The 26320-nt window shown below is 45.1% G+C and overlaps 1 protein-coding gene across 2 annotated transcripts in view; it reads left to right on the top strand.

Annotated features, from left to right (window-relative positions):
- The window catches only part of LOC124176683 (leucine-rich repeats and immunoglobulin-like domains protein 1), a 308596-nt gene that overhangs the window by 199897 nt on the left and 82379 nt on the right, over positions 1–26320 (top strand). For both annotated transcript variants that reach the window (XM_046558264.1, XM_046558263.1), the window contains exon 5: positions 16535–16591. The gene's annotated coding sequence lies outside the window, so the exon portion shown is untranslated. The remainder of the gene's footprint in view (positions 1–16534; positions 16592–26320) is intronic.

Raw genomic sequence — 26320 nt, 5'->3', positions numbered from 1 at the left:
GATCGGGGAGCGTGTTTGCAGAGGGAAATATTGGCCCTCGGACCTATACGTACTCTTACATACACATACCTATATACCTACCCACCTATAACATCGGGCGCTAATTCCTAAGGGCTCTTTTTTTTCTACCCTCCTGTTCGGCTGCGGATTATCTCCGAAGCTCTTCTCCGCCTCCAACGACTGGCCACCGCGTGCTCGTCGTCGACTTATCGATAAACACTTGCACACGCGTCAGAGTTTTCCCTCGTCTGTATCATTTCTGTAAATGTCTCATATTACGACAGATCAGCGGACGTCGCGTGGTGCGGAAAGAAAAAAAAACAGCACGCGTGTCTACGGGATTGGGAAAATTGTTTCGGTACCTCTGCCACATGGGATAAGAGAGGAGATACTCGAGACTTGTTTCGAATTTAATGAAGGGCGCAAGGGCGACTCGGTGACCCGGATCACATCGCGAGGTCCGGAAGGCCGCGTATTTCTCTTCCGGAATAAAAGGAGCCTGCAGTCAGGTAATTCTGGGCGATGGAGCGTGCGTCTTTCGCACATATACGGCGACAGCCTCGCCTCGTCTAACCCGAGTTCCACCACGGACTCGCATGACTCTTCCATGAGCTCGACCGACGCCCAATCCCAACGTCGTGCAGCTCGCTACAGGGTACGTACTCGTAAATTTCAACACTTCGATGCCCACCGAAACTCCCCGAGACTTTAACGCGCCCTGAACCCCAGAGATTGGCCAACCCGTTACGGTTTTATTGTTTAATTCCCGGGTCACCGGAACTCCGACCCGGCACAACCCTGCGGCCTCTGCACATACGGATATCCATCTACGATGCCAAATTTATTTTACAACTCCCAAGGAAAGAACATTGAATCATTGATGTTCCCGCGACTATTGGCTTTCTTACTTTCAAGGAGACAAGGGTTACTTGACTCTGACGAACGGGAAAAACGCTCCTCGTTGATCCAATGTTCGATTACATTTTCGTAATTTCCACTTTTGGACCGGCGAAAAGAAAAGGTACGACTAAAATCGCTATCACCATCCTCATTCGCGTGACTGATTTTTGTTCGATTAGGTATAGTCTGACCGATCGTGAATCCTTACGTTAAAAATTTCCATCGCATCGTCGATCTTTCAGTTTGAATGTAAAAAATATTACTGGTCTTATGTCCCAACGCCTGAACACGTACCTGATCCATTTATTCCTCTCGTTCCGTAAAGAGACGGTTCCGAACTCGGATCATTCTTCGCTTATTTGTTTCTCGTCGCGTTTCTTCTCAGCACTCGCAATTAGCCCGACGTTCGTAACGAATGCTCAAATGACTCTAATTAATGGTGTACTCTGGGGGTGGAGGTTTAGTCCCCGTGGTTTGAAATAAAGGCTTCAGATTCGGCGCCATTGCGTGCCAGGGTGCGTGTCTCTCCGTGCGTTGGGGGGCGCAGCAACCGAGCCACGCGACACACCGAAGGGAAGCCATCACTCAAATAACTCGCTTCCCTATATAATTATACTCCTCTCTTTCTCGCTTTTTCACCAAGCGAAAACCCCACTCACCGTAACGGAACCAAAGAAGTGAAAATAAAAAAAAAGAAAAGAAAAAAAAACCCCAGGGAAAAAAGCTGACTCGAAGTGTTCCTTTCCCTCCCTTTTCTATTTCTGTATTTTATCTACCACCCCGTACACCGTGTAGTACGGAACTTGAGCTGTGGGTGAAATGACAGTCACCAAGAACAAGAATAAAAAAAAAATTAAACCTCGCTCACGGGTATCGGAATAAGTAAAAACTGTTGAATTTTTTGTCCCTTAGTCGCTTGTACAGGAAAAGTCTTGTTATTTTTCGACAGTTTTGTGCTTCGCGCATTCTCGCCGTTGACCTAATCTCGTCCTTTGCGAGCTTCCGATGCTGTTACACGTGGCTCGCGATCGTCATAACTATTATCGCATAGCCGGTAGCGACACGTGGGCGTACCTCGTAACTTACAATACGTCATATATAATCGAACTCGCAGCCTGTTCCTACTTATTTTAATTAATCATCAAGAGTTCCGCTCGCTTGCCAACAAGCTACAGCAGACACGTAAGATGACTCGTCACAACTACCGTATCCCATCCACATCAATTATTTAACGGGCACGCCGCCGACGCTACACTTTGTATTTTCTCTTCGCCGTATTCTTTTATTTTTTCCGCTGCTATACGTAGGTATATTTTTTTTTTTCATGACATGCTTTTCTTTTCGACTTTCTCGCTCGATTCCTCCCTGCTTTTTATTGCACCCTGACGTGGCTGTGGCTGTGGCTGTGGCCGTGGCCCTGTCAACATCCACCCTATTACCGACTCACCATTCGACCAGACCCCGGAACTATCGTGCGACTAGGAACTGAACCGTATTTTTTCCCCGTCTGTTTGTTTTTTTTTTTTTCCCCTCTACCACTCTTTCTTTTCCGCCGAAGCCAATGCAGGGTTTGGTGGCTCCGTTTCATCGGTACCTTCAACTGTCTCGCTTTTTATAATTTCGGTTGTATTTTTTGTTCTTTTCGTTCATTTTCTCTTTTTCCCTCGTCGGCGATCTCTCGGCCTCTTTCTCAATATTTTCCATTTGTTTGTTTTTTTATTTATTTTCTATCGTTCCGTTTCACCTTTCCTTCGCCTCGCTCCGCCTGCCGGACACCGCGGACGATGAGAAGTTCCGTATTATAACGGGCAGCTGTGCGGGGTAGCGCCTTCCCGGTATGCACACGCGCCCCGATCTCTCCTCTCTATCTCACCCTCGTTCCTCTTCCTCCTCCGCACTTATAACTTAAAACAAGTCTGCCAACTGCCTTTCGTCGACGCTCGCGTTCGTAGCGACACATGCACACGTAGATGGTACTCGCACACGTAGACGCGTCGTCCTGGCTTCTGCAGCAAACTCGCCGCCTCGCAGCAGCCGTGTTAAACTCGTATGCATGTTAACACTGCACTGCACTTCGCCTTGGACCAAGAGAGCGAACAAGACAGAGAGAGAGAGAGAGAGACAGAGGGAGGACTAAAAGAAGAAAGAAAAAAAAAAAACAAGAAACAGAGAAGAAGAGACAAGGGATCGCTGCTCGAGACACCCGCGTCGTATATTTATTACCATTTAACTCATTTATTTTATTAGTGACTACACGTCGCCCCCTTTCTTTTCCCCTCACACGGCATAAGCCGACGCTTGTGGCGAACAACGCCGTCACGCAATACAAGCCGGTAAACGCGACGCACGTACGTTCCCGTGCATTATGTATATCATGTGTACTCGTATACCGCGTGCACTTGATAAGTCGCGTGGCTGGCTTGTCCCGGAGATCCCCGCTGCTATAGCTGGTTAGCATTCTTAATTTTCCCCGGCCGTGATGGTACGAACGGATACCCGTGGCTTATAACGTATTATAGACGGGCGAGGGTTGAAAGCGGGGTTGATACGCGCCGAGGGCAGCGAGTCGGGCTCGCGGATGAACAAACCAGGCATCCCTCGCTTTACGCTTCGAATATTGAAATTCAATTTTACGTGGAAATTCAAATTCCGTCGCACTAGGGAAAAATTGGAGAAAGATTTTCGTCGTCGTTTCACGCGGTACGCGTAAGTGAATTTTCAACGAAGAAAGTAAAATTCAAGTTAAACGATCAGCGAGACGATTTCGATTCCGAAGGTGCAGGGAACTCTCACACTTGTAGAAAATATCATTTAACGTGAGAACTTGCAAAGTTTCGACTCTCGCGTGCCTCCGCGAGACGAGGCGAGATTAGGTGATACTTTTTACGTCCGTACGTCGGTATAAAGTACCATGGAAGGTGAGATGCGAGCGACTCTTCGCGATGAGAAAAAGAGGGTGGGGGGATGGAGGCTTGATTTCCTCCTTTTCTGTCTCGGAACTCGATATAAGTTATGAAGACGCCGTCGTACCTCCGGAATTGGGCGCATCGCGGCTCCTCCGCAACGTCTAGACGCGGCGACGGCGACGTCGCTTAACACGTCCCCTCGTAAACGATCTCTGCCGGTCTTTGCCGACTTATATACGCGTCGTTATCAAGTGAGTTCCTCTCGAATGCGCGGTGAAATGAATACCTGGGAGGGGAGGATGATTTTCTTCTTCACCTTTTTTTTCCGTTTCACCGTCCAAATGAAATTTTCTAATTGTTTCTTGCTCGGCATTGATTTACATGTACAGGATTTAAAATAGAGAAAACGTGGATACTTTTTTAATCAGTTTTAATCTCAATCGCGACGATGTCGCAAAGTTCGGTATGAGAACCTAATTCGCGAGTGAATCGAACTTGAAATTTGCGTCGTAGTCGGAAAAGCTCTTCCTCTGCATAAAAATTAATCATCTGTAATATCAACGTGATTGATCGATAATACGGTTGGATTGATTTTTTTACCAACAAGTGTTTTAATCTTTGATCGACGGGCGATTAGGTTGCAGTTCTTCTTCGAATCGACTTCAATTATTTACACGATGAAACGTATTTCTCGGAGACTGAAACCTCTGAAGCGTCGTTATCGCTAATCTATCGTAATTTCCCATTCGTCCGAGGTCTCTTGCAGAGATGATTACTGGCCATGAATTCTGTCTAGACGTTTTATTCCACAATCAAGTAGAATATGTCTTCTCGGAAAATTCGAAGGCAGAGCTGTGTACAGAAACGGTATAATGCACGTGCAGATTCATAAACTGTCTTGTGGCACCAACGCACAATGCACCGCGCAGTTAGTCGACCCCCTAGACTTTACATCATATCCGGCAAAAATACCCCACAGCTTCGGAGCCGGAGGCAGACTTGGGATTCCCTATGTTATTAATTTCCCATGCAACTCATACCGCGACTCGAAAATACCGAGGCGACTGAGACGCGGTGAAAATCAGGCAAGGAATTTCATTCATGCGTCTTGGCCGGCACGTTGGTGAAATTTTGAAGACGTTAGTTCGCAAGGACTCGGAAAAGCTCATTCTTCGCGAATTTTAAAGATATGTCGTGAAATTTTTCCATTCCTCCATAATTCCTGCAGGTTTACATTAAAGTGGCGGTGATTTAAAGGTTTTGAAAATTTTATTGCAATTACGTGATGTAGCTGACGATGCTACCGGATGCAGCACGTGAGTTTTGCAACTTTCATTACTTACCCGTCATCCCTAAGTCGCTACTCTCCCCGGAATTTCGAGGATATTATACGTATAAAGAAGCTGGAAATGATTTTTTAAACAGAAGCGAAAGTAACGAATGTGTGTTGCCCCCCCCCGCCCCTCGGAATACGTTACAGCGGGTGTGTTTTCGGGCTACCCCAATTCCTCGAGGCGCAGCACGTGCTCCTGCAGGGCCAGGACGAGAATCGCTGGCGTTGCGGCGGTCGAAATAACTCGTAAATATTTTAACCACAGCCGTTATACACCCCGAGTTACGATTCGGGTGCTCGCTGCGCCTCAAAGCGAGGAGGGCTTCCACCAGGCGAGGTCCTCCGGTGCACCAGACTGCAAACAGCGGCGCAAGACCTGCCCGAGAGGCAGAGCCTCCTCTTCCTCTTTCTCTTCCTCTTTACCTCCCATCCCACACTTGCCAGGATTAACCGCTGCACTCCGTGCAACTGTCGTTCGATCATTTAACCGCACGTGCCCGATCCTTCAGACTCAAGTCCCGACACGATCGTCAGCTTTCTCTCAATTTCTTCCCTTCGAGTTCTCCTCTCGTGCTCGCTTGAGGGCGAGATGAGAAGACGAAATTTTTCCCCGCGTTATTTAGATCTCGAAGTTATTCGTGAAACTTGGAATTTCATCGCACTTTTCGCTCAAGAAGTAGGATTTTTAAAAAACTTGCAATTCCGGATACCAAGAGTAGACAAAAATTGAAATCGCGAACTGTCATCCGAAAGCATATACGGAACCTTGGGTACTTCTTTACCTTTTCACCTTTACCTTAGTTCGTAAAATTTTTTAGCTTACACAGAATTGATCTCAAGATCTGAAAACTCGAAGCTCCGGGTCGGCAGAAAATTCTGCCAGTCTCTGTTCTGCCAAGGTGCGGGCACATACCTAAGTGTGTTTAAAGTTTCGCGTCAAGGTTCGTCTTTGAGCCGAACCAAGCCTCGCGTCTAGCGTGTATGCACGTCCCTCGTAGTGGTATAAATATTACAGCAGTACCGAGCCAGGCGGGGGAGGAGGGGCAGTGCAAACTTTGATAATACAACCTTGTGTCTGGTACACCGGCTAAGTGCCTCTTCGTGTAAATGGCACCGCTGAGACTAGAAACTGGGGCGTTCCGACGCCTCGCTCCGTGCCTACTATTCCTAACACCTGTCTCACTCGGTGAGCGCGGCTCTGCAGGCAGCGACGCCATCCCCCGAAAAGTGTAAAACCGTGTGGAAGAAAAAATTTTCATCTTACTTTACACGCAATTTAAAGAAGAAAGAATAACGTCCATTTGCCGTCCGTAGCGCCGAGCGAAAATTTTATTCCTGCAGGAATAAAGTCGGCAGGGCGAAACACGGGCGTGTTAATTGATACGGGTAAGCCAGAGTGCATGCACGACGAGCAGCATCCTGATCGGGGAAAATTTTGTTACTCGTACAGGGCGATGGAAAATAAGGAAGGCCTCGAACGCACCTGCGATGCCTAGGTAATGAAATAGCGTCATTAGCGCGTCTAGCCCCCTTTGAACTTGACTAGAAAGACTAATTAAATGTAAGTTCCCGCATTGCGGAAGAGGAAGGTGAGGATTGCGACGCCGAGGGCGCGAAGCCGACCCTCGAGGGATCGAACTCTCAACCTTGAACCTTAGCCGCGACCTAAGAAGCCCGCCGAGACTCGCGGGGAAATTATTTCACCGGCCTAACAACGCGCTTCCGGTTCCGCTAAAACCTTTCTGCGTGATTCCCTCGCCTTTCATTTTTTTTCTTCTCGCTTTTATCGCTCTAACGGCTTCAATTTTTTTTCTTCTTTTTTTTTTTTTTTTTTTTTTTTTTTTGCCTTTTTCTCTTACTTTGCCGCAAATCTGTCCCACTCCGCTATTTGCACAAACCGATTTCTCGTCGATGACCAAATTTCCTTTCCATGCAGCCAAACATCGACGGTAAATATCTACGATTTACTCGAGCCGCGCCTACGCAGCTCCGTGGTCCCATAAACATACGAATGGTTTTCTTCCGATATCACTTTCGGAAATCACAGTGCTCAAATAAGCTTGTTCGAGACTCCCAATGTCATTCGTTACATTCGGAAAAGAGTTTGACTGAATCTTGCAGCGTATAGAACCGATCGTAGGAATATCTCTTTAATTGTTTTCCCACTCGGACATTCGACGCGTGCGCTTCGAGCGGATTCACTTAATGCGGGTGAAATTGGTCCTGCGAAAAAGAGACTGAGAGAGAGAGAGAGAGAGAGAGAGAGAGAGAGAGGGAGAGAGAGAATGAGGAGGAGGAGGAGGCAGCAGCATAAGAGGAAGTGAAGCGTGACCAATAATTCGCTTCTAAACGTTCCCTTCAATTTGGAAAAGCTTTTGACGGAGGGAACTTTGATCTTCCAAGCTTCCAGCACAGCTTGTGTCGCCCTTATTTTTCGCCCGCTTCTCTTCCCGGGGACAACGGATCATTGGATTTTGCGAATTCTACCGCGTCGGACCGGCTAATCTCGGGATACCATCGTCTGGCAGGACGCGCAGCCAAAGGAACGCTGAATCCTGGATCAGCGGTTCGAGTAACGGAGCCGTGAAGGAAACTGGCTCGAGGAAAAACGCAGGGGAGAAGATAAAAAAAAAAAAATAGGACGGACCAACCCGAGCCCAAACCGCAATCACGAAACTGTCTAACGGGTGAAATTGAAATCTTTACCCAAAGCGATACACCGCCGTTAAAAATCAAGAGCGTGAAATTCAGGGGAATAAAACAAGGCGAGGGGGTGGTAAGTAAGATACGACCAAGGTGTGCCGAGCCGAGCGCCTTTTATGTTTCTCCTGAACAAAAAAATACTCTCCGATATCACTTTGTGATTTCATCGAGCGCTTCGCGAAGTCAAAGTAGGCGCGCGGCTGAATTGTTGTCGGGGTGAAATAGCCGGCTTGGGTACAGTTTGCCGGGAGGTTTTCACCACCGGGTTTTATATCGCGTGTTGATACGGGCGCAGTGCATCTATTATAACCATACACATTTGTACGTACACAAGTCGGGCGAAACGTTACCTACAGGGAAACACGTTACACAGCTATAACGGGCGATACGAAGGTACTGTACCTCGTGTGTGGCAGCAAAAGGGGGGGGGACGAGGGGGCGGAGGGGTGCAGCAGTCGGGCCAACTTGATTCATCGAGATTTCGATTACAGATTATTTTCAGGCTGACGTTGCTACAGCGCCCCGTATGGCCCCCCTGAGGTTGAGTTAATTAAACGGCGGCCAAAATAAACCGTAAACGCATCCTGCTGAACTACGTAAAGCGTCTAATAAGTTATAATAACGACCGTGAATAGCCGCTCCGCTTGTTTTCGACTAAATAATTAAACGATTTACTAAATCGACAGAGGGTTTCGTCCGAAGAAGAGGATATCTTACATGTGTAGAGAATAAACACCGCGCTTTGATCGTCACACGTGAGGTAGATTTTAATTCGAACGCAATCCAGGCGATCGAGACAAATTTTTCACTTTTTCAAATTAAATGTTTTTTTTTAATATGATTACACTTCAGTCGACAGAGAAGTCTGACAAAAGCTGAAAACGTACAAACTGTAAACAATACCAAGACAGTCATGCGCCAAATTTTACGCAAGTTAATGGAAAAGTGTGATTAACCTGTATAATTTTAGAAGCTCCACTGATCATGTTGAAAATTTAATCCTACCTTCAAATTACAACCCAAATCGGTGTAATTGTTACTTTCGAATCGAGGATACGCATCGGTTAGAACTTGATTGATTTACCGTAAAATCCGACGATCGGTGCTATTCAATATTCTTACTCTCTGGATTTTCTTACAACTGTAGGTATTACCGTCGTAAAATACGTCGTGCACGTTGGTTAATTTTCCGTAACAATTGATTTATAACCGCACGATCAATCGGGATGGATTACACCACCTTGCCTACGACTGCATAACGCGTATTCATTAAAAATTTTCACGCCAACAGCATGGCTATGTTCGATCGGTCCAAAATACGATACCCGAACGGAGCACACGGCGAACGGTGATCGTAAAAAAAAATTTCGAGACGAGAATACCCAGACAGTAATACCTACACGGGGTTATCCAGGCACGTGCCGAAGCGCATTCTGTGACGTGTGCCGTTCCAAAACGACAGGTGCAGGACAGGTGTAAAACCCCATCGCATCGTCGCGCCGCCAACAGCCGCAACGGAATCCCATTCCTCATTCTCATTCAAGCACCAATTTTTATTGTTGCGCTGTGTTCTTGTTACGATTCGGTCGGCATACATTCGTTCCGTCATTTTACAAATTTTTGGTAAGTTTCGGTATGTGGAATTTATTCGAAACCATATTTCCATCCAAATTCTTGCCCTGGAAGAAATGCCTAAAATTCTTTGACCATTTTACGTAACTATTTTCATTGTCAGTTCTTTTTATCTCTGAATATACTTTCGTACGTTCGAAAAATAATTAGAATCTGACATTTACTCCGCAAACCGTGTCTCGTCCCGGGGTACAAGTTCTTCGTTGCAAGGCGTCAGGCGTTGTGTCTTTAATTGCAAAAAAAAAAAAAAAGATTCAACGACCATGAAAAATCTTCAGCCATCCGACTCTTCGGTCTCTCCCGTTTCTTCCTTACCTGCAAAGTACACAACGTATACACGTATTGTTTTCCTCCCGCGAAATCTTATTATCGTTTCTTTCGCGAGTAGCTCGCCTTATACCTTGTAGCTTCTACCAACCTACATACTTTGCTCTCTCCGGTCTTCCACGCTCGCAGATATTTACCTTGGCTGGCAGACGGTACCTGCGGAGAAGAGAAGAAGGAAACGCGGTTCGGCCGAGAAGAACGAGACGCTAGCTCCGTGCTTCTGTGCACGGTGTGCAGCTCCGGGACAAAGCGAGGTGAAGTCGGGTACTGATAAATAAGGCAAACACTACAACCTGAATTATTCATCTCAGCCAACCCTCCCCTTCCATCTCAGCTCTGTCCCCCGCTCGAATGAAACCAGCCGACACCGACGGCAGATTTTTGCAATTTTCCTCGACACTCACTTCCGGTTTGTTTCTCACCATGCATTTCTCTTCTCGTCTTAAAATTGGATATTCTCGTTGGAGACTCGAGGAATTAAATTAGTCCCCGAAGGATTTTACAATCTCACTTTCTCTCCATTACGCGTGTATGAGAACATCGCGATGTTGAAATGTAACTTGATTCAGTATCAAAGTTTTTTCGGAGTAAAATCTGTTGGAGTATTTTTTTTTTTTTTTATTACAATTTGTTACATAAATACAGTTTGATTGACATTTTCGAGTCACTGTATTATTTCATTCACATGCGAATTACGTGGGTTAAATTCCTTTGAGATAAATTTTTTTCACAAATTTTTCTGCGTTCATTTCCTTCTCTCGTACAATTTTTCGCCCTTCTTCTCTCTTTCTTTCGTGCACATCCATCTCGGGATGCGAATTCCGGAGCTGTTAGGTCGTTTAATATTCTTGAATCGTTGCGGCGCGTCTCCCTCAACTTGGGCTCCGGTATTTGCTTCTCTGCCCTTGAGGAAAAACGCGATGTTTTTTCTTACCTTTTCTTTAAGTATATTATCATCATCATTATCGATGTTGTTATTATTACTTTCGTTTCCGCGCCCCTTCTGAGTTTCAGAAGCACGAAAAATACATATCAAGGATTTCGATCAAAGAAATGGTCTGGAAACTTTGAAGCGCGGTCACTTAAAAGTCCTTAGTCCTTAGTCCTGAAAAGACCGTGTACAGAAGACGGGAACTTTTTCACGAGGAACACACAATTCGATGGAGCATAAGAACGCGTGGCATGGATTGAAAAGAAAAAGCTAAGAATAAACCACCGCTCGAACAGCGGGGCGCAGAATCCAGGCTCCACGTGTCCTGGAATCAGGAAGTTATGGTGGGAAAGAATTCTGCGCGAGGATTCGCATCAGCCGGCACTCCGCGTTGGATTTTCAATTAAAGAACTTGTTTTGCCTCGCCTTAGCAGCAGAAACATGGCGGCTGCGGCAGCTCCGCGGAAATCCACTCTAGGTTAAATCGCACGCCGCAGTTCCACATTTAAATACCAAATCAAGACCTCAGACAGAACAATTACTCGCAGGGAATCTCCTGATAAATATTCAAACTTTGTTTTGATCAAGCCGAGGGCTCGTATTTCCTTGTTTCGTCGCAAGCTGGCCGTTCTTACGTCGAATTTTGGAAATAAAATTCAAGCGAGAAACAAAAATTAATGAAAAATCCAACAGACCTATTCCAGATTCATCGAATTTATGGTAAAATCGAAGTTCATTCGTGGGAAATAAACTGTTCTGGTACAATCTCGAATTCATCTTCTTAACGGTTCGCCGCATGTTCAGTTTAGATTGATTAATATAATTTCGGCACTGACCATTATCCCTTGGCGCTGAAAATTAATTATATTTTGATCCGGAATCCAGATAATTGGGTCGAGCCTCCGCCTCGGCGAACGCCAACCCGAATCGCAATCATCGGGTAGACGCTGAGACCTCGCCGCAGTCTTTAATTCATTCGTATAATAACAAACTTATACGAGACCCTCTCTCCCTACCCTGACCCCATCAGTTTTTCTCCGCTTCGCCGCCCTGGATCAGTCCAGGCTTGATTTAACCTCGATACCCGACGATCCCCTTCCTATTAACGAACTCTCAAAGGGTTCAAGCTCTCCGGTATTTCAGGTGTCAAGATAATAACAAGTTTTCTTTTGGCTTGACTTCGTAGGTGAGCAAAAGAAAGAGAAACGCCGGATCGATTACTTTCACTATCCGTTCTTCGTCGATCCGCCCTGCACCGGGAATTTTCACGAATTTAATATCCAGCTCATCGAGATTTTAGAGGCCACAGCTGGTAATTGAAACTCGGGTAATTTCGCGAAAACGCTCTCAAGTTAATTCCAAGCTCATCGCGAATTGTTGAGAGTAAAGATAATTGCCGGCGCGCCACCGACTCCAAGACGAGCGGCAGGTGCGAATTAAAAACGCCGAGTCTCTCAAGACTCGAATGTTAATGTCTCCAATTTTTCACCCATTCCCTTCCCTCTTCCCTGTTCTCCAGCTGTTTTCACCCGATTCGTGTCCGCGCTGTGAGTTCAACATTATGCAGTCAAGTTTACGTATCAAGAAATTTTACAATCCCATTTCCCCGTCTTTTATATTTCGATCCCGTCCTATTACACGCGAGCAGGTGTAAAATAAAATTTATAGAAAAGACGTTCTCTTCTCGGATATTTTTCTCGACTCTCGTAAAGAGAGAACGAAACTAATATTTGTCGTCCGATCCCGCCGTGAGTGGAATTACAAATGTAGTCCTCATTGAATTTTCAACACGGCCAGTCACCGCTGTTTCAAGCACTAAAAGACGCTACGGGGATGTCGGACGATGGTCAGCTTGCATGGGCGCAAATCCCTTAACGAATCCGGTTTCCCGCTGGAGCTGGTAATGTTTGTTTAGGATAATTGCCGGCATGAATATTAAAGAGCCGGCCAATCTGTGGCCACTGCCCGCCCAGTCACAGCCCGTTGAATTCGTAGTCCTCGATATTTAATTGAAGTAAATTGCATCTCGATCGTGGCTTCATTCCACCGTTACACATGCCGTTCGTCCGTCTCATGGTCGGTAGATGATTATATTCCTTTCAAACAAGAGCCGGAAATCCATCCCGGCTGCAGCGATGCACCGATTCATCGCGCTCGAACGCAATGCCCGACGGTCAGCAAAGGAATTGAAATGGAAAAACTGAATCCGACCGAACGAGGCGAAGACCGCGCTTCGTTGTTGCACAGCGAATTGATTTTCGCGAGACACCCGGGTTCGTGACTTTTTCACCAAGAGACAATTCTCGCAATCAAATATTGCGTTTTCTTTCCACCTCGCGCAGACGCGATCAAACAGTCTCCCGGGCTAACCGTAACTACCCTCCTTCGTGTTTGCCTTCGGATATTGGCAGCCTGGATCGTGCTTTCGGACTGATCATCAGCCGCTCCTCATTCCGCCCCCAATCCCACCCCCCCAAATACCGACTCGACGAGCGGGTGAAATCCGTGCCGTATTGCACCAGACTGCAGCCGTGCTGATTTCCGGCAGCTTTTGATATCAGGAAACCAATTTCGCTCTTCGTTTAATCGCGGTGCGTATCAGCCGGCTTGCCTGGGCATGCAAACTCGCCCGATCCAGCATCGCGTCGACGGCTACGGCTTGGCGGGTACTTGAACCGGGAAAATATCGCGAAAATTTGTTTACTACCCGGGGGTGGGCGAAAGTGGAGGAGGAGGGCGGGATACGGTCCCACGGAATCGCGGTGTGCGAGTTCCAGTTGGAAATTTACTGCCGCTCTTTGACGGCCGAAATCCGTTCCGCCGATGCATACGGTCAATAATTGCACCAAGCTAGAGGACGAGCCGTATTCGTCGGTCGATCATTACGCAGCGTCCCGTGTGCCGCGGCTTTTATTGCCAGTCTGGACTCGGAGCCGCTTATGTTTAGCCGAAATGAACTGATCGCTTCTGCGGAATCTTTTTTTTCTTGTTTTTTTTTTTCTCTTCATTTCTCTTCCTCTTTTTTGTTTTCGACAAGTTCATCGCCGCAGATAACCGACCCGGGATTTAAATTTTTCCAAAGGTTCGCTATCTCTGAGTATACCTCAGGATTAGCGTATACATTTATAATGTATATATATATATATATATCTTGCCACACAATTTTCTGCCCCGTGACTCGCCAGAATTCCGAGTGTCATGTCGGCTCGAAGCTCCTTCGCGGACCGCGAAGTCTGGTTCGTTGATCTCGTTGACCAGACGGTGGTGCAGGGCAAGCATGCAGCTAACGTACTGCGATTTGTAATCTTCGCTTCGCGTCGAAGAACGTAGCCTCGGTTATCATCCTGTTCATTTTGGCGGGTCGTTAAACTCAAAACCACCTAGGAGCAGACCAGGAACTTTACGTCCCGGAGTAGACGGATTTTTGCAATCAGAATTGTACAACTTGGTTTCAAGGTAATCCTGCGATGAATGTAAATTTGTGATCAATAAAACAGTCGCGTGGTTCTACTTCACTGTAAAACATTTTTAAAAAAACTTCGAGGTAAGTTTCGTTCCTTCTTCAAACTTCGATTAGGATTTTTGTAAAACTTGTTCAACCGGTTGGGATGAACTTTTCAAGGTATTTTCTCGGCGTGACCTTTCCTCGATCTTCTCAAGAGAATAGAGGGTTTTTTAAGCTACCGAATCACTGCAACGATCCGTTTCAAAATGTCGGCATCTTCTTGTGGTAAAATTATTCTTCGACACGCGCGGGGTAAAGTTTTTTCAGCTAATGAAAATATTATGTCGAAAATCGTTGCGCTACCGCGAGAATGGGTTGTGGCTGTATTAGCTCCGAATACCATTTTACGAAACCGTATAGCTTCGCGCTCCTGCGCACCGCGGTGTTATAATACGCATTATGTTTGTGTAATTAAACAATTACGTCACCGTGACAATCCGATCCGCAGTGGCTCCGATTTTACGCTACGTTATTTCAAACGTCCGATTAATTAGTCGCTAATCAAGCGATACGGCCTCGCCGCAAATATACTTTAACCAATGACCCGTTAAAATTGCTTCTGCATATTTTTTCCCTCCGCTGTCGCTCTTTTTCTCCCTATTTATGCGTTCATTACCTTCTGTCTGCTCTTCCTTTGTGCTTACCGCAGAGTCGTTGTTACCTATATTATACAACTGCCACAGACAACTATTCCGTATGCCTATACGTATGCCACATGAGTTATACATGTATATTCGAAGGAAAATTTCGTCAAGCTGAAACGTTGCGCCGAAACAATGTTGTCATGTTTTTAAATTGCGGAAGAAGTTTTATTCCTTTATTTATTCGTGGTCGCGTTTTATCGCCTTTAACGAATTCGGCTGTTTGCGTATGCTTATGCGAAATACACCTGTGGTCAGGAAACCGTGGCGTATCCTCATCTCCGCGAAGCTTCTTTTCATTCCCATTTGAAATGTACATAACACACGTGAATCTCCACCTTAACATCACCGATATACGACGAGAGGGAGCGTAACGGCCTACATTTGCCTCGCCTTTTCCTATTCGCACAATATCTCAGCAGATTCTTATTTTTCCATCGAAGAGCTTGCAGAAGCTCGAGCTAGCGAACGTCACTTTGACGTAGATACTCGACGGTATTAGGCAGTGTATCTACATCCACGAGCTTCGAGATGTGTCGGTAATATATTGCTACATTTCTTCTTGGAAAGCCGACTTGGGTCTTTCTGCGCAAAGCTCCGATTTTTGAAGTATCGCGATTCGGAATAGTTCCATTCAGCAATTTTTTAACACTGAGGATAAGTATGTCTAACCCTTCTACGAAGAGGATTCGCAGTTGATATCGAAGTAGCAACGGCTTCAACCCTCTGTGTTATGATTTTTAATTTTGAAATTATTCAATAATAACAATAAATTTTGATCGAATTATGATTTTACGACGCCTCGTGATTTTCGCCGACGACGAGAATGTAAGGCTGCTTTCTTCACTTCTGCAATTACATTCTATCCGCACATCCGACACTGACGAGAATTGTTTTTGATGAATTGAAGCAACGAGGAGAGAATAAGACTGAAATCTGCGCTCCGGACCTTCTGCTCGCTCTTCTATTCCGAAACAAACAGTCTTTGGTTATTGTTAGCCGCGAGGTTGTTATAAATAAGTAAGAACATGGCGTGTTTGAAAGGAGCGTTATTCCTGGCAGACCGACAGGCACCCTCTCTTGTCTGTGTAAAGCTGGGCCCTCAGGTGCGGGCGGACATCCCGAAAGGAGATAAATCCTCTTGTTTACAAAGTTTCCCCGCACCCAAGGTTTGCACGGCGGTCTCGGCACCTAGGCCGGTAATATCGATAACAAGGACTTTCCTTGCGTAGTCACAAGGCTTATGCATACCTACATTCCCTTCCTCCTCCTCCTCCTCCTCGTTCTCCTCATCCCCGCATTTTCCTCTCGGATTTTCTGCTGTACGCAAAGCGTTAAACTCTAACAACAAGGCTTGAACCTCACATAACGGTTGCCACTTTTTATCTTCCTTGCGTATAAGATAACAAAGAAAAGAAAATACCTCCAGTATTCTATATCTTGTAATATCTTGTCTGATGTGATTTATTCGTGAATAATTGTAATTGAATACACGAAGATGGAATTTTTCAAAATACTTTTCGTAGAAACGTTTTTTAACACCGAAACATTTGATTATAACCATCGATTTCTGGCGATGTAATTGATGTTGGTCCTTCCCTATCGCTCACGGCATTCCTTTCGGGTGACTAACGTCGATTAATTTTCTTTTCTCAGGTGACCGCCGCCCTGGAGGTAGGAACCTTTCTTCTCTGATCGCCGCTAAAGGACATGGTGAGTCTTTCAATAATTCCTGCATGACGTGCAGATAATATTTTTTCATCCTCTCCTTCTCCTTCTATTCACCTTTGGTACTTGAAAGAAAGAGGGTGGAGCGGGTCCCACGGGGTGGCCGTTTGTTCCTACGTCACAGAGGCTAGAGCCACGGAATTAGCGCCCTTTGTACCGAGGCCCATGCGCCACTCAGCCAAAGTCCTTTTATCCCCGCGCCGCGCTGCGCAATTACCGAATATTATTTCGTCGCCCGCGTTAAGATTTTGACTTTTTACTCTGCCGTTTTATTATTTTTTCAAATTTCTATTCCTTCGTTTTCTCTACGACCGAACAATCCGATATTTCGTTGGTCTATCGGCGCTCCTTTCTCAGGATGACCGTGCAGGATTTCGTAAAGAAGCTAGAAAAGGAGAGCCGAGTGTGTGAGAAGAGACGAGGAGAGAGAGGGATCGAAAAAAAAAAAAGAATAATGGTAATAAAGGGAAGGAGACGGGGAGGAAGGAAGAGAGAAGGAAGATGCGGTAGGTTTTTATAGCCGCCAGCATCCGCAGTCCTGACGGAATGACTCATGGCCCTCGACGACGAGGAGTCCGAGTGACTAAAGATTGAAACGAGTTTCTCGCCGCATCCGGGGAGCGCAAACCAATGCGGCATATTTCTCGGGTGAATCGCGTATAAGCACCGCGGTGATCATCGTGATGCGCAACGTACCCGGGAGTCATACCGGCGTGCAGGCATCATCGTAGAAGCGACCGATGAAAGCCGAGATACACCAACTCGCCTTCCACCACCGCGAGATGAAAATTCTTCGCCAAAATTCCCACGAAAATTAAATTTCACAACAATACAATATCTTATCAAACTCGAGTTTCGTAACTCGATTCTCTGCCTTCCATATCGTAGCAATTTAGATGTCGCTGATAAAATTGTGTAAAAATTTGGCAAACACCTCGCGTATACCGTATAAATGATATTCTTCTTTAAAAATGTTTCGTATATTTGAACTATGCGTGATATAACGGCAGGGATAATCGAGTGAGCGGGTATTTATTCATCGTCTCGTCTTCTCCGTCGCTTGACGAAAAAAACATTAGATCGGAATGAAATTTCGTGACAGAGTTCGGAACATCCGCCTACACCTGACGGTTATAATCGATGAAAGGCCGAAATCGGTCGTAAATTTCTAGCAATAAATCGTGCGGCGGTCGTCTGTCAAGGGGTGAAATGACGAGACAAGGAACGGCGATGATCGGCATTCGTACCTGCACGCTTCTCGCCGCAGCTCCCCAGACTTTCACCTCTGTCGAATACTGCCTGCAGTCGTCCGGCATGCATCGCAATCCGTTCGAACATCGGGGAGAACGCGTCTCGCGTGTTCTTGGGTCTCTGACACGACGAGTCGACCGAGATATCTGGCGGCCGAGGGACCGAGGGACGGACTCGAAGCCACGTCGTTCTCGAGATGATCGGTCGTCAAGGAATTCTATCTCGACAACGCGCGTATTATCGTCCGTGTCTCTCTGCCCCATGCGTATACACATGCATATAAACAACAATGACCAACCACCCGAGGAGTTAGAAATGCAACGATGTCGCATAATCAAGTGTTCTAAAACTTCATCTCCGAAACTTCCTTAGGAATTGACTGATCGGTAAGATTGAAAGTCACTTTGTTGGATCGGTCAGAATTTTGTAAGAATAACAACGAGTGGTGCGTTTACCCTGCACCAGATCACTGACCGAGGTCAAATTATTCTAGACATCGCACGGTCAATTATGCCTGAAAATTGTAGGGACGATGGAGATTCGAATACGAGAGATACTTCGTGAGAAAATTCCAAGATCGTCAAGTTTTACCTGAGAAAACATCGATGCAAAATTTTATTCGATAAAAGATGAGTTAGGTGTAGCTAATTTTTTGCACTTTACTTGAAATGCTCAATGAATGCTCGCGTCAAAGACGTAATCTGCGGTTATTCTCCGGTACACGTTTGGGGTAGTTGGTGTATTTCTACTACGTAATATTTGCTCACCGGGTATGAATGACGTCCTATGCGAATGTTGAGATGACATCGAGATCGATTCTCGCGTTAATAGTTAACAAATCGAACCGTTGAAATGTTTGATGCAGCTTGAACGGCCTCGTCAAAAATGGTGGTAAAATCGAATGACCACCAGCCGAGTTTCAGATCAGCCCGGATCACTCCAGAGGTAAATTTCCACCGAGACATTGAACATGACGGTCAATCAGTGCCCGTTGTTACATTTCATATTTCGAAATTGCAAAAAGAGTGTAGCGAAATGAATTCACGTCGCGTGAATGCATCGAGGTGGGGATTGAGTTTCGAATTGATCGAGAACCTTATCGTGTGAAAAGTAAAAATGTACGCTGAGAAGTTTAAAAAATCCGCCGGGTCCCCGACGGGTTCTCCATTGAACTTAGCGTCTGTCGAAGCTGCTGGCGGGTCTTGATCGTACACTGATGAAAAAGTTGGAAACTGCTCTCAGGTCACCCCGTACGGAAAGAAAGAACAACCGCGTCGAGTGCAGAAACGGAGTGGAGCACGGGGTCAGTGATATAGTTTAGTTTTTATTAAATAGTTGTGAAAGCTGTTATAGCTCCGCGATGTGCATCCTCCGCGGGCAATCCGCGGCTTATCGAGTGCCTTTGACAGAATGACGAAGAAGAAAATGACAACGGTAAGGGAAAAAGAGGCGAAACCAAGCGGAAGAAATTAATTGAAATCGCAAAAAGTCTCCCGCTCCAGGCTTCGAAATTCGGTATAATAATAAAAATAATAATAATAATAATAGTAATAATAATAATACTAGACTAGAAGACCCGAACATGGCTTTGCCTAGTTTCTGCTCTTTCTCTATCTGTATTCCTATTTTAAGGTGGGAGTAAAAATATAGAAAGATGAAAGAATCGAAGGACCACAATATCGAATTTTTACCTTCTTTTTCTGAACTTTCCACAATTTTGAATTTTATTAATAAGATTCTCGCGTCTGTGAAAATTCGATATTCTGATCCTTCTATCAATCGACAATTCCAGTTCTCCACCCCCTGCCCTATTTCACTATTTTACTATTTTCCTACTATTACAATTCCATCTACCTTCTCTCGAAGCCCGATTAGACTCGGTATCACCATCAATGAACTAATTAAGCAGCCTTTAATTACTATCACACGGGCCCTGCAGCCCGGGTCAATCAGGGAATCCATTTTGACGGGTGTCACTGCGCGTAATTAGCATCCAATTAGCCTGGCGCGTAATTAAGCTCAAACCTTACAGGCCCGACCGCAGTGCTGACCAGTGCCAACCGTTCACCGTTCACCGTTCACCTCTGCCCATATTTTCTTCGTGTATACATTCGCCGCGTTTGCACTCCCTGCACCTACCAGCAGCCAGCCACCCTCCGTTCCCTATCTGCACGCATTATCGCCTGTTCTCTGCACAGGCCTCGTCCGGCTGAACTAATTACCCGACATCAAACCGGTATCTTCGAACTGAGAATGCCAGGGATGTTCGAAGCATGCTTGAAACGTAATTTTCTGTACTCTTTTTCGATACAATCACGCGACGGCCAATATCGAATAAATTGCCAAGTTAATATTTATCGGACACGTGCAGTGGTGACAAAAAATTTTGTTTACCGATCGATTATGGCCCTCGAAAATAGATTGTCTGTTCTGAAACAAAGTTTGGATGATTAATAATACCCATGTATTATTTGAAATCATTCCGATAAAGTGTACGCGTTCGATTTTAGAAACAATTTCATCTAAATCCACGTCAATTACAATCAATTAAATATTTGCGTGAAATTTTCCCGACGCATTCGTAGCCTGAAGATATAGTTATTTGCGTGTGATAGCGCCGCTGTTACAGCGGAGCTATCTATCCTCGGGTAATTGTTAGCACGGATTAATTCATCTCCCGCCATTATCGACTGAGCACTCGTCCGGATTATTTTTTTACATTTCATTTTCGTTTATAGTTTGGCCCGCCTCGCGAAAAGCTTTCAACCGTACTCGTGTATAAAAATATAGGTATAGGTAGGTTCCTATCCGTTACAAATGCAGCCGGCTACAGCGCGCCGGCGAGTCTCCGGTTGGATGGAATAAAGATAAAAACCATGTAGGTACGCAACACGTATAGATATACGTATTCCAAAAATTGAAGTACGCAAAATCGCGCTTTTACAAAAAGAAGTCGATAACAACGGTCAGCAATTTATCTACGAATATATGCACTATTCCTCGCGAAAATTAAACGTCTTTTAAATTTCTTGGAGAAATTTTCTCACAACTTCTTTAATTTGGTGAAAAAAATTAAAAGTTAACTAAGAAACGACCACTGGGTTCGATCTGTTTTTATTCCATTTAACAATCGGGCTGCCTCGCTCCCTCCTCACCGACCTTTGTTTCAACCCTCGTCGACTGTAATTTCCTGCAGGATTTACCCCGGAGTTAATCGCGAACGGTTTGTTTCCGTATACCGTGTCTGCGGGTAAAGAAAGGCTGAAAAACGCGAAGAGGTGCCTCAATTTCAACGGTCACTGTTACAATCGCGGCCCGAATGCACGAACCAACGTTATCGTGTCTGCCCTGTATCTGTGCAAGTGCCTCAGCATGGTTGTGTCTGGTGGATAACGGAGGCCTGCCTCCGACTGTATGCACAGTTTGTTGTGGCTGTGCTTTCGTGCATATAACGACCGGGATCTCGCTTTGTCAGGTCGTACTTCACTACGGAGACAAATTGGCCGAGAGATCGATTGAATACAGTCCAATTCTCCTGTATATACCTGTTTCACCTTCCATGTACGTTGTACACATGTGTATACGTACACAATACCCACGTAAAATAGTTTAATCAATCGAAAACGGTGACGCCCAATTTGGCGCATCAACTATACGTTGTTAAATCGCGTGTAATTAATACAATATCGCTTATAGATACGTCGAAAAGTTTAACGCACGGAAGGCGGTGGTTTATTTGGGAATAGAGGTTGAAAAATATGCGCATAATCGTTGATGTGGAGAATGAAGTAACCTTTGTGACGATATTCAATTTCATCGCCACGAATCACGGGGAAAATTTTTATTATTTTTCGAATTTGCAATCAGATTGATCGAACTGGCTCGGTTTGATCGACAACGCCGCATAGATCAGAATCGACGATCTGGATACGGGGATCCCTGCAGCTGAGGCTGCGACCTGCAACCGAGTGAGCGAGATTTCATGACTATTCATCGGAGAGAAAGAGAGAGAGAGCAAAAAATAAAGAAAGGAAATTGAAATGAAAAACAACAGTTTTATTTTTATTCCGTAAAAAAGTGGAATACGTTTGATAATTAATGCGCATGGGAAATCAACGAACAAGGAGAGGCTCGCTGTGGCTGAAAAGACGCGGACCGAGGTTTGGAATTATTATAATCCGCGCGGTGAATGTGTTTCAAACAAATTATTATAAGATATTCAAAAATTTATTTGACATTCAAATTTTTTTCACTTTTGCATCCGAGCCACGGCAGGACGGAATTGAATTTTCCCAGCTACCTCTTTACATCCATGTATCTTCGTCTCTGTCGCAATTCTCGGGGAACGAAAAATTCCTACACGCCAAATAAGCACACGAGAGTACATCAGCGCTGGTGGATACACCCATAATCTAACGGTCTTCTCGGTCCGCTCGCCGCGGCGCGGCGCCGAACCGGATCTGGAAGAGTGCTGTGCTAGCTGAGTGCAAAAATGGATGATAAAAAGCGAGGAGGAGGCGGGGCGGGAAAAATGGCCCGATTCAAATCTGCGTACTCAAAAGGTTTTTATTTATACGCGTTATACCGAGTGTTCGGGTACGAGTCCTTTCAAGGTACGTGTCTGGATGTACTCGCCTTTCCTCGCAATTTTCTACATGTGTATACAATCTACATTCTCATCTGCCACTGAATGAATCAGCTTCAAAAGTATTTCACTATGTCGATATGCGTATGGTGGGTATAGATATGGTAATTTTTCGCCAGCAATAAGTTCGTTCGGGACAAATTTGCGAACCTGTCTAATTTTACAGTACTTTCACGCTCTTTTAAAAAAGAAAAATTCGCCGTTTACTCCCTGATAGTGAAAAAAAAAAAACAGTTTGTATCTTCTTAAAAAAAAAGAAAATTCGTCGAGGGATACGTAATTTTCGACGATGAAAAGAGATATTGAATAAATATTGTCTTCCGATCAGATTCGTCCTGATTCGATAATGCGCACGGTATATATTTACAATTGTTGAAGTGGGATAGACAGGTATGAACTGTCGATCGATTGAGCGCATTGTCCCGAATAGGATATAACGGATTTTGTTTGTCGCGCATAGAGAACAAGAATTAAAAACAACCGAGGGCCGGGAGAGTTTGCGAAATGCATTAAAATCCGGACGTTTGTCCAATACGTGAAGCGTATTTCGCGAGGAAAATCCAATAAAATCTGGCATAATTATCGGCACAACACAAACAAAATAGTGAGCCGTTGTTCCTGCAGGGGCTCAACGTTTAGAGCAGCATACGTGCCGTTCAGGCTTGTTTGCTACCCCTAGATAAACCGTTAATAAATAAATAGCAAATGTTTTACTCGATCGGATCACGCGCGAACTCTCTCTCTCTCTCTCTTTCTCTCTCTCTCTCTCTCATTATCGTACACGCCTCACACTTGCGCCAAAAAAATTCTCGGTATCGTTAAGAGGATTGCGCGGCGTAGGATTTAAAATTATTTCAAACGCGGGGGCGTCGCTGTCTTGTTCGCTATTCAAATTTATAATTCTCTTTCGGACTACGTGCCAAGCGGTACTTATTGTTAGAAATAGCACGTCTCATGCTCGAACGCTGCACGAAACCATTGCACCAGAGTTGTGACTGTTGTATGATCGATGTAGCGTGTCTAGAACCAAGATTGCTCCGTCGATAACACCGCTGATGTTCGCGCATGCGCCAACTGACGCGTGATCAAGAATCGAAGCTCCGAGCTTGCATTATTCACTCCATATCGCCGCGATCTCGCGGCACGAATACACGCAGGCACCTACCGAGTGCAGTGATTGATGCGTCAAGTGCAGGTTACGCCAGTCGAATTCCTTGGCACTTTGCTTCGAGGTAATTAATTTGTTAACGGGGAGTATCGATGGTCAGGAAAATTTGTAAACCGGCACATCTTTTTCCCTCTCTTTATACCCACACCTCGTTCCTCGGTATCTCGAGATTCGGCGACCCGCGGGTCAAGGTGGCTTGCAGAGTTGGTAAATAGAACGTTCCTGCACGAGGAGTGGATCAATGCGTGGTCGTAGCTTCTGGCCTTGGACAAGCCGGCATTCAGGGGTCAGCCCTAGGAACGGAGAAATCGGAGGTGTGCCTGGATGGGCAGTTGTAACAGTGACTAGCCCAGCGGGCCGGTTGGCTATGTGCTTTGGCACGCAACGAGGGATCAATGAGTCTATAAATCGGCAAGAGAAGCCCGAACCCCGAGCGCCTGCTTTGATCCGGGAATAAAGGAACGGGGAGTAAATGGAATGGCAGGGCAGAGGTCGGCTGCCGCGGGTCGAAGGACGGGATATTTACATCCGCACGTGACGGATGTGACCATCAGGGGTCTGTTTCGTCGCATCAATTATTCAGGCATCAGATATGATGACGGTGGCTGGGTGCCGAGCAAAGCGCAAAGGGCGCTTTCTCTCCCTCGGTCCGCTGAAACTCTTTGCAGGGTTCTCAACTTCGTCGTAATAACCATTTTTTTCTTCAACCTCGCCGTGTTTCACCGGCTGCGCCAAACGATCGACTACGTTTTTACGGTCGAACAAGTAGCACTGTTTATGCAACAAGTTATCCTCAAGGGACTTCGCGAAATACGCAGGAATTTTTCAGTGCCTTGTCACCTTTTTACCGTTACTTGAAATTATTGAAACAAATTCTCCCCAAACCCGGATGTCCCGTCACGTCGCGCACGGCGAGAAATGTGATTTCGAGTGACAATTGATATTAATTGAAAGATGAAACAGGTATACACTTTTGCACCGTGCAGCGATCGTGTGATTAGAAATTGAAGTACAAGCGACTTCGAATGACTTTACATGGACTTCGAGCGCTCGATGTAATTTAGGCGATGACTTCTGGCGTCATTGCATCATCTCAGCGAACATATGTTCGCGGTAGCTTTCTTGTTAATCGTACTTGTGGCGATGTTCACTCTCGTCCTGGCCACATCTGGGGACGCAGCGAAGAGAAGTGACCCAGTTATGTCTTTTTTATGAATACGTAGGTATGACGGGCAATGGTAACACTAGTCTCTTCGCGCAGAACGAGGCGAGCCGAGACTATGCGAATGTAAATTCGTTTGAAGCTCAGCCAGTTATTTATGGAATATTATATACCCGCTTTTGGTTTTGTGCCTTTTTGTCATGCGGAGAGCGGTATAAACATCACGCATTCGTGTGAATAATGTCCATATACCTCGGGTTACGTCAAATAATAAAATTCTTTCGAAATAAAGCTATCCGGATAATTCTACTATTCGTAATATGTATCGCCAGTGCGATTATTTGTTTGCAATTGCGGTTTTGTAAAAACGAATAATTTATGTACAGATGAATTTTCATTCTTCTGGATGATAGACACGATTTAAACGAATTCAACAAAGATTCCATTTTTCATTCAGTTTACTTGTTGACAATGAAATGGAATTATCTTTGTAATTTCGTCTTTTTCAGACAAAGCAATTGACAATTTTTAAATTTCAACGCACGTTTTGGTCATTGAATCATCAGACGTGTTCTTTCTCCTAATCGTTTGGAACATAAAATCAATATACGTAACGATTCGGTTACTCTGTATCAGTAAACAGGTTTACATAAAATATAACTCGCTAATCTTATAACGTTTAGCGATAATATTTCTGAATTTACTTCGTTGATTTGAAGGCTGAAATTTTGACCGAAGGCGAAAATATCGCTTGGATTCTGTCAGTTCATTTTTAATTGCATCTCGTAAAACTTCAGAGATACCAGATGCTGTGAAGTATATGTTGTAAGGAAAAACTGTTCTCTACTTTACAACTCGTCCTAGCCGAGAAGTAGATATAATATAAACCAGTGAATAATTAACCGGGGTACCAATAATAATAGGTTTCAAGCGATAGAAGGACACTTGAAACTTAAATTTTATATTTTTACGAGCCACTTGAAAGCTCGCGATGCTGTGGTGAGTTAAGAAATTCCTTCACCGACGAAGAAGCCTCTCGCTTGGTTCTTTCGTAGTTGTAGCTCCGATATCTCGAACTAATGAAATTATACTAACAAATTGGTGCAATTATTTACCCACTTATCTGTGAAACAGAGCGAGAGGAAGAGACATAGATGGCAGAGTGAAGACTTCACGTTTCGCTTCGTTATATCGATCTTATCGGTAAGCGCAGCCTTCGTTTTTTTAGTGTCCAACACTCTTTATGACTACCAGTTTCTCTATATTTGGGGTAGATAAGGCGTTCTCAACTAACGGTTCCGCGTCGCATATCCTCGGTAGGTTTACCGGTACAGCCTCTCGAATAACCTTCGGGTCTTCGGTGGATCTCGTAAAACCCTAAGATCGCAGTAGTAGGTGTGTATGTACACCGGATAATAAAAGTATGAGTGAAAGAACGGAGGTCTTCGTAATTAGAAATACGTCTTGCCGAATGTTTTTTATACTGCG

Source organism: Neodiprion fabricii, chromosome 2, assembly GCF_021155785.1.
Source record: "Neodiprion fabricii isolate iyNeoFabr1 chromosome 2, iyNeoFabr1.1, whole genome shotgun sequence".
Taxonomy (NCBI): Eukaryota; Metazoa; Arthropoda; class Insecta; order Hymenoptera; family Diprionidae; genus Neodiprion; species Neodiprion fabricii.
The sequence above is the reverse complement of the archived record's forward strand: the minus strand, read 5'-3'. Positions and strand labels throughout refer to the sequence as shown.